We start from the raw sequence: 9796 nt of genomic DNA, 5'->3' as shown, positions 1-9796 counted from the left end.
TAGAAGAGGTTGCAAAAGGGACGTGAGATGCAGAGAAAGCACAGACCCCTGCTGTGCAATAGCAACGAGCGAGGTCTGCCCAACCAAGTGAATTTGTAATGAAACTAAAAACCTAAAACAGTTTTTTTGTCATAGGCTGCTGGATAATAACTTCTAGACAGATTATTGTGTACTTAACAAACTGCACCACTCTGAGTGTTGTAGAAAGCAGTTTGGGGGGAAAATGTAAGAAAATGACCCTCTAACACCTTTGGTAAACTGTTGAACGGTCGGGGGAAAGGTTGGAATTTGTACAGTGTGGCTGTGTGGTAAATACCATCTGCTTATCTCTATGCAAAGAAATTTAGAGGAGGGAGTGGTAAGCATTTGCTACATTTTAGTGTGGGAGGGAAGAAAGGGTATCTGCTATATCATCAGTGTATCAGTTAAAATCTGTGAGGCCTAGGATGATGATGATGATGATGATGATGATGATGATGATGATTAAAGAATGTTTGCCAGCTCCCAGGAATGTTTCTATTTTAGTGGTGTTTGCATTAGTTTATTTTTGTGTTGCTTGGGGTGAAATGTAGGGTCTTGCTAGTAAAGCAAGTGCTCTACCATTGCATTGACATCCCAGCCACTAACTTTGTCCTTTGTGCCACTTTAGGAGAGACCTACTTTAAAACAGTTTGTGATAACAACTACATTTTGGGGTTTCTCCAAAGTCTGCACCAATAGGCATTGTGATAGAATTTTCAAGAGAGAAAACTTCACACTTCTTATTCTGGAAATTAAAATGTGAGATAGCTTTATTTGGAACATTAGAACCTTCTTTTAATGTGGCAGTGGCAGTTTGAGAAAACTTAAAATTGTTCCAGTTCCAGTTCAAATTTGTATGTGAAGTTGCAGGCATCGACTGAATATAGGTGTGGCTTCCTGTAAATTTACCTTTTTTGCAGGATTGTAACAGAGTTATTTAAAAAAGTGTTGCTGTGATTGAGTAAAAGTTTTTTTTTATTATGACTAAAATTATTTTTACACTATCTTGTTTAGAAGTCTTAGTGTTTAAAAAGCAAAAAGCGGAAGGTTTCCAAAATCGTAACAAACGCTCTTTGATGTCTGATGATGTGGTAAAGTCTTTGATTGTATGCGAAATGCTGTTCTTTACTGATTCGGAAATGTAATTTCACAAATCTTGCAATTTTATTGGTGCCTTGAATAAAGAAAGTGGCTTTTTTAAAAAAACACAAAATAGTTTGCTTTCAATAGACTATTCATCAAGTACAAATGAACACTGTTCATAGTCCTGAAGGTAGCTTGCCTGTAACTTTAAAAACATACAGCAAAAGCAACTTCCCAGTTTAGGTCGTGCATAGTTACTAATGAACGTATATTTCATTAGTGCTTTAGGCAAAACCAGTTAGCCAGAGTTTAGGAAATGCATAGCTGGGGGTTTGCCACAGTGAAAGATTATGCTAATTAGACTTAGAAATCAGGAGTTGCCTATATTGTGTAAGTTAATGTGCATAGAAATTATAGCTACTAAATCTTTGGGCTTTGTTTGTTTGTTTGAATCCTCAAGTCTTAGGAAATGCTTGAGTCGAACTTCTTGAGACCTACACCAAATTCAGCAGTATTTCAGAATACAAGATTGATTTACAAGAGTGAATTATTTTGTATACAGCAATAGTGGATAACCAGAAAGTGAAATTTACAAAGAAGTTCCACTTATCGATAAAAAATGAAACACTATGAAAGAAATTTAACGAAAAACACAACATTGTACATGGAAAAGTAGGAAGCCTTATAAGAAATTAGAGTCTAAGTATGTGCTGCATGATGAAGTTGCAGGCAGTGACAGAATGAATATAGGTGTGGCTTCCCGCAAACTTTCATTTTTGTGGGGCTGCAACAGAGTTTGTGGAACATACACTCAGTGTTATCATGGGGGTGGAAACAGCTGGTGCATTTCTTAGAACGTCTTCACTCAAAGCATGACTGTACGGAAAGGTATGTTCATAGACTGAGAACCTGAATCTTCTGAATGTTCTCCCGTGGGCTGATCTATAAGAAGGTGCAGCATTATAAAGCTAAACTGCCCCTTTTGCACAGACTGTTTCCTAGGTATTCAGGGGAATCAGAGTAGTCTCGCCAAGTCTGAAAAAGCACAGTTAAAGGAGTCACCTTTTTTTTTGTTTTCAAAATTTACCATAAAGCAGCAGTAATCAAGAAAACTTGGTTCTGCCTTAAATATAAGCTTAAATCAGTGGAATGAAATAGAAAGTGTAGAAATCGTTTCACTTTTGGTGAATTAAGTCTTTGATGAGGGCCCCACAAAATCAAGAAATGGATAGTTGTTTCAGTAAGTGTAGTTCAGTCAGGTCCCTAAAGAATCTCCACAGACAAAAGAATAACTTGTCTAACTGCTCACACTGCACAAAAATGAAATCAGAAAAATCTTAGGTGAAAAATAGTAACTATTTTTGGCTATGAATCAGGTAGTCATCTTTTATATATGACTCAAAAGCACAGCAACAGAACTAAAAGTCCACTGGGAGTGGTCAGAACTTAAAAGGCTACCAAGAATGAAACAACAGGCCATCAAGGCAGTAAAGGTGCTGCGGAGTCTGTTGACAAGAGGGATACCACATGGCAGAAGAAAATTGACTCTCAAAATTGGCTTTTTGATCAACACACACACCATACACCATGACACACACACAAAAGCCTACAAAATGGGAGGAAATGTTTACAAACTATGTTTCTGAAAAGACTTGAATCCAGAACTTAAAAAAAGAAAAAAAAAAAAACCTTAAAAGATCAACTATGCCAAACTTAAAGTCAGGGAATGGATTTGGGGAGATTGAGAGGAGAGGGAGGAAAGAAGGGGGAGAGAGAGAATAAATGACAAATGCGTGGAATGATGCTTAATATTACAGAAATACCAATGAAAACTACAGTGTGATGCTGCAAGCCTAATGGAGAGCTAAGACAGGTGTTGGTTAGTTGGGAGGGCTGGGGACGTGGCTTAGTGGTTGAGTGCTTACTGTTTAATTGTGAGGACCTGAGCTCAAATCTCCAGCAGTCTTGTTAAAGCCAAGATGTAAAGGACAAGGGTTTGTGTGTACCTTTGCAGTTTGGGAGGCAGAGACAGGAGGATTGCTGGGACTTGATGGCTGCCAGTGAAGCTCAGGATTCAGTGAATCCCTGAATCAACGTAATAAGGTAGAGAATCTTAAAGCAGGATTTGTAAAAGGAACTTTTATTCCCCTCTTGCAGTTGTCCCTTACAGCCTTTGTCAGCTAAAGTAGGCCTGCTCTTGGAAGCTTCCAGCCTCCATACAGTCTAACCTAGGCCTGGAATGTTTTCAGCCTCTGAGACTGTGAAATAAGCTCACCCTTTCTTGTTCTCATTGAGCTCTGGGCTGGCAGCTTCAAGTCAGCTGATTTAACTAATCTGGCTTTTCTTTTGGTCCCTGAATTGCTCTACTTGGCCTCCAACTAATTTGCAATCTGCTCTAATCTCCTGGCTTCTTCTCATTCTCTGGCTCATGCTGTCTTCACTAGACCTAAGTTAGCTGACAGAGGCAGGAAGCCTCCAAGACAACAATTGAAACAGAGGCTAATAAAAGTTCCTTTTACAAGGATGTCTTTCTCTTCTAGCCTTCACCCTGCACCTATATGCATACAATACCATCACACAACATGTATGCATATACCATGTACACATAAAGAATAAAATAATTTTTCTGAAACTAGTGTTAATTACAAAAACTTGGATATATTGGAAACTGGATTTATATACGAGGACCTTAAGGAAACAGGAAATGGATATTGGAATCACCAGATAGGATTCTCCTATGTAGAAGACCTCAGTCTGAAACAGAAGCAGCTTGTTGCTCCCGGAACAAAGCTGCCACCATTGCACATGTTGCTGCATGTTGCCTAGCCAGTCAGTAGTACAGCATGCAGGGTGCACAGCTGAGTAGGGAGGCTGATGGTTTTCCCTCAGCAGCCTGCTTATCCCCTTCTGCCATGAGGACTGGCCAGATAGCCAGATAGGAGGAGCCTTCTTTCAGTTACAGCTTGAATTCTCCTGTGACCAGAGCATGTGCTGTCTTCAGCAGTAAGATCTTGCTATCTCGTTCTGTTGCACTGCAGTGTTAATTACTCGCGTTATTTGGAGGCCTCTGGAGCCTCCCTGACCAATAACTTGTAGGAGATAGCCAACTTCTGGGCATTGGGATTTTTCAGTCAACAGCCTGTGGGTTCTGGGAGCCACTTTATTTACCCACATAGGACAGTGCTCTTTTAAAGTTTGTGTGTTGGCGGAGGTGTGTGTGGAGCTGGGGAGTGGGTGTTGGGCATTGGCTATCCTCATTTATCACTTTATTCGGTTTGCTAAAGCTAGCAGCCACCAATCTCCATTGATCCTCCTGTCTCTACCCTCTCAATGCCAGAATTTTAGTCGTACAGGGACCACTTTTGTTATGTGATAGAGCAAGCCAAACTCAGGTTCCCATGTTTGCACTGCAAGCTCTCAGCTGCTCAGCCATCTCTCCAGCCGCCACCCTACTTCTTAGTTTTATTTTCAAGTTAGCTTACTGAGTATTATGCTTCTATTTGGCTTTTCCATGCATCTTTAGTTTCCACCTCTCCAATCTCCCTGCTCCCCTTTCCAGTTAACCCTTTCTACCTCTAGCAATTTACGGTTCTAGTTTTGTATTACATGGTCTACTATACCCCAAGCCCTTTAAGGTTTATCTTCCCCTCTCACAGGTCACTTTCTACTTTCCTGGCCTTTACATGTATTCCAACATAACATTCCCATACTGAATTCCCATATTAAAATTAGAAGCTAGGATCCTGTTATGGGAGAGAGCATGTGGTCTTTGTGTTACTGAAACCATAGCATAATGATCTTTTTATCTGTAGAAGCATCAATGTTTAAGGTAAGGATGGCTGGAAAACCCTGAAAGGAAGGTCTGCAGCTCCCAAGAGAGAATTGTCACCTTTACAACAGCAGTAATGAAAGTGAGGTTTGCATAGCCAGAATGACTGGCTGGAAGCTTGCAAAAGAAAGAGGGCTTCTACTTTGCACTCACTGAAGAACAGAAGAGCGCATAAAACACTCAGGCTAGAGATGGAACAGCCTAATGATCTAAGTTCCATCCCCGAGACTCATATGGTGGAAGGAGAGAACAGACTCTCACAGGTTGTCTTCTGACCTCTACACAAGTGCCATGGGACACGTGCACCCCTACCCCCAGCATGAATAAATAAAAGTAATAAGAAATAAAAAGTCCAGGTTAGGCTGAGCTGGGTGTTGCACACCTGTACTTCCAGCACTTGAGTAGTGGAGGCAAATGGATCAGGAGTTCATGGTTAGCCTCTGCTACACAGTGCAGTTGAGGCCAGTATGAGCTATGTGAAACCCTATAGAAAAATATCTCAACAAGTAAGGAAAAAACAAAAAAACAAAAAAAAACCCCTCAGGTTTAATGCAGTTACCAAGAGGCAGAAATAGGGAAGCAGCAGATCATGTGGATGTAACTCCAGCGGGTAGGTGGAGTGCTCCTGAATGGGGTGGACTGAGCATGAACACACCTCCCGGGGAAGGCTTGCCTGTGAGGGTGGGCTACCTTTGAGAGTCATGTTAACAGCCTATCTGCCTTGGCTACCTGACAGTACTGACAGACAGTACTGAACAGCAGGTCCTCTTTCAGTGGCCTCTTAGGAGTTGCGCAGTAAGAAGCAATACCGCCTCCTTGCCTCCCCCATCCACTCGGGAGCCACAAAGCAGCAACTATGTAAGTGCATCTCCATACACATTGTCTAGGCTGGTGCACCGATAGGCAGTGCCTGGTGGGAGCTCTACTGCCTGGAACATGGCATCCAGCCTAATGCCAGATGCCAAGTGACAAGACCACCGGGGAGGAGATGACTCCTTCAACACCTTCAGTGAGACAGGCACTGGCAAGCATGAGTCCCAGGCAGTGTTTGTAGACCTGGAACCCATGGGTATTGGTGAAGTTTTCAGTGGTACCTACTGCTAGCTCTTTGACCTTGTGCAGCTCAGCTCATCACAAGCAAGGAGGATGCTGCCAACAACTGCCCGTGGCCACTACACATTAGTAAGGAGATTATTGACCTTGTCTTGGACAAAACGTACAGACTGGCTGACCAGTGCACAGGTCTTCAAAGCTTCTTGATTCTCACAGTTTGGTTTTGGAACTGGCTTTGAATTTGCCTCCCTGCTGATTGGAGTAGCTCTCTGTTGATTATGTAAAGAAATCCAAGCTGGAGTTCTCCATTTAGTCTCCCCCCCCCACCCCCCGATTTCCATTGCTGTGGTTGAACCCTGCAATTCCATCCTCACCACCACCGCCCTGGAGCACTCTGATTGTGCCTTTGTGGTAGACAGTGAGGCTATCTGTGATATCTATCGTAGAAATCTCTACATTGAGTGTCCAACCTACACTAACCTAAACAGATAGGTCAAATTTTGTCTTCCATCAGTGATTCCTGCAGATTTGATGGGACTCTGATCGTTGACCTGACAGATTTCAGATCAGTCTGGCATGCTGTTCTCAAGTCCACTTCCCTTTGGCCTTATGCGCCACTGTCATCTCTGCTGAGAAAGCCTACCATGAGCAGCTTTCTGTAGCAGAGATCACCAATGCCTGCTTTTTGCCAGCTAATCAGCTGGTGAATTTTACCCTTATTATGGTAAATATAGGTGGCTTGCTGCCTCCTATACGGTAGTGATGTGGTTCCCAAAGATGTCAGTGCTCCCATTGCCACCATCAAGACCAAGCATATCATCTAGTTTGTGGACTGGTGTCCGACTGGCTTCAAGGTTGGCCTTAATTGCCAGCTTCCCACTGTGGTACTTGGTGGAGACCTTGCCAAGTCCAGAGAGAGCTGTGTGCATGCTGAGCAACACCACAACCATTGCCGAGGCCTAGGCTTGCTTGGATCACAAGTTTTATCTGATGTATGCCAAGGGTGCCTTTGTGAACTGGTCTGTGGGTGAGGTCATGGAGGAGGAGTTCTCTGAGGCCTGTGAGGACTTGGCTGCCCTAGAGAAGGATTATAAAGAAGCTGGTGTCGATTCTGTTGAGGGAGAGGGTGATGAAGGAGGAGAACACTAAATAAAATTTCACTAACGTGCTGCTTTTACAATGAAGTTCTGTTTTGACATAAAAAGTGGTCTGATCATTTAATTTATATGTGGCATTGTGCGCGTTAACACAGTTAAGGCTTTTGCTTTAAACATGAACAATTTGTCATAGACCCAATCTTCTAGTTTCATGGCTAGAAGGTTATAGGCTAGGTTATATTTAACTATTCCCTGTCTTAACAGCAAACCAACCAAGCAACCAACCAAACAAAAACAGCATTTTAATATACTGGTTACCATTAACTGCACTTAGGGGCAGTTTTTCTTTTTAGAGTTAAGAAAAGCTTAGTGTCCCTAACAACTTTGTACTATCCTGGGGTATTGTAGTGAATGCCTGGTGTAACTTTGTACTACCTGGGGTATTGTATTGGGTTCTCTAAAGGAACAGAACTGATCAAATGGTTATTAAAAGAGGATTTAGTAGACTGGCTTACATGGTCCAGGTAGTCCAACAATGGCTGTTGGAGGGTGGATAAGCAGAGAATCTGATAGTTGCTTGGTCTATGAAGCTGGATGTCTCAGCAGTCCCAGCCTGGCACTGAAGTCCTGGAAGATTCCTGGAGAGCTGCTGGTCTTCATTCTGTTGGAGCCCTGAAGAAGCTGGTTGCAGTGTTAGTGGAGGAATGCTGCGGCAACAGGATAGTAGTTACTTCTCAGCAAGATGAAGGCAAACAGGCAAAAAAGCAGATTGCCTTTCATGTCCTTTTCCGGGCTCTTACTAGAAAGTGACCCACATTTACAGTGGGTCTTCATGCTTCAAATAATCTGATCAAGAAAATTCCTCACATCAGTCAGATTGACTGTAGAGATTAGCCATTACAGGTAGGATGGAGCCGCTGAATGTTACAGGAAAGTGAAAAACCCTGTCTGGAATTCTTTTCATTTATCAACACTCTAGGATTAACACTTTCACCTTAGTCTTGTGAAATAACATCCATCATTTAGAAAGTCATTATAAACACAGCTAGTGTGCACTATATTAACCCTTCCAGACACTGAACCGTGTTGACCTAAGATAAAAATCATTTGGGGTTCTATTTTGGAGTAATCTAAAAATAACCACATTAATTGAGTTCAGAGGATGCTACATTTATTGAATAAACGGTATGCTGAAACTAGTTTCTAGTGACAGTTGGGAAATGAAAATTGGCAGTCGACATTAAGGTCTCTCCTTGTTTAAAAATAAAAATGTGTAAACCTAAACCTTTTTTTTTTTTTTACCAAAAAGGCCACTTTTTGTACAATAATCTTTCTTTAAAATATCTGTGACTAAGAGGGCCTCTGAAAGGCTCTGCCATGAAGACTATCAAAGCAGATGTTGAGACTTATGGCCAAACTTTAGGCAGAATGCAGGGAATCTTATGAAAGAAGTGGGAAATAGTAAGATCTGGAGAAGACAGAAGCCCCACAAAGAGAGCAACAGAACCAAAAAATCTGAGTGCAGGGGTCTTTTCTGAGACGATACTCCAACCAAGGACCATTCATGGAGATAACCTAGAACCCCTGCACAGATGTAGCCCATGACAGTTCAGACTCCAAGTGGGTTACATAGTAATGGAAGAGGGACTGTCTCTGACATGAACTGATTGGCCTGCTCTTTGATCACCTCCCTCTGAGGGGGAGCAGCCTTACCAGGCCATAGATGATGACAGTGCAGCCACTCTTGATGAGACCTGCTAGACTAGGATCAGAAGGAAGGAAAAGAAGACCTCCCCTACCAGTGGACTTGGGGAGGGGCATGTGTGGAGAAGGGGGAGGAAGGAAGGCAACTACAGGGGGGGTACAAAATAAATAAAGTGTAATTAATAAAAAAAAAAATCTGTGACTAGATCAAAGGGCTTGCCTGCCTTCCTCCCTTCCTCCCTTCCTCTCTTTCTCCCTTCCTCCCTTCCTCCCTTCCTCTCTTTCTCCCTTCCTCCCTTCCTCCCTTCCTCTCTTTCTCCCTTCCTCCCTTCCTCCCTTCCTCTCTTCCTCTCTCTCTGTGTAGCCCTGGCTGTCCTGGAACTCACTCAGTAGACCAGGCTGGCTTCAAACTGCATCTGCCCACCTATTGAAAGTGTGCACTACCATTGTCTGTCTAAAGGAAAGAAAAAAGGAGAGGGGAAATTAGCCCTTCCTAGGTATCTCAAAAGAATTACAAAATCTCAAGTATAATTCTGTCTTTGGTAGAAGAAGCTGTGTTGTGTATGTATGAGTGTGTTAGTGTCTTAGAAGCCATCCATCTATATATTTTATCATATTTTCTAGATGGGATCCTCTACTGGGCTGGAGCTTTACAAGTAGACTGGACTGGCTGGCCAGTGAGCCCCAGGGATGTGACACAGTGCCCAGCCTTTCTGTGTGGTTTCTGGTGACTGAACTCAGGTCCTGCTGCATGCAGGCTCTTTACCAACTGAGCTATTTCCTAGTGTGGACAAAGGCTAACTCAGTAGTTAACTTGCTCAACAAGATATGAATATGAGATAAATGGCTACTTCAGACTTGTGGGATTAAATAATATACCTTTGACAGCATTATGCAACTGATGGGTATTTTATTACTTACATATAATTATGAGAAATAATTGGGTTTTATAAAACTATATTTACTATACCTTTGCTTTTTTTTAACTCTTTATTTTTATTTTTTAAAG

General features: G+C 42.2%; 1 pseudogene; it reads left to right on the top strand.

The window, feature by feature from the left end:
- The first annotated feature begins 5830 nt into the window (after nucleotides 1-5830).
- On the top strand, nucleotides 5831-7135 carry LOC129673621 (tubulin alpha-1A chain-like; annotated as a pseudogene).
- The last annotated feature ends 2661 nt before the right edge of the window (nucleotides 7136-9796 follow it).

This window comes from Psammomys obesus, unplaced genomic scaffold (assembly GCF_907164565.1).
Source record: "Psammomys obesus unplaced genomic scaffold, mPsaObe1.curated_primary_1811, whole genome shotgun sequence".
In the NCBI taxonomy this organism is placed as follows: Eukaryota; Metazoa; Chordata; class Mammalia; order Rodentia; family Muridae; genus Psammomys; species Psammomys obesus.
Note: the sequence above shows the minus strand (reverse complement) of the source record. Positions and strands in the feature narration are given on the sequence as shown.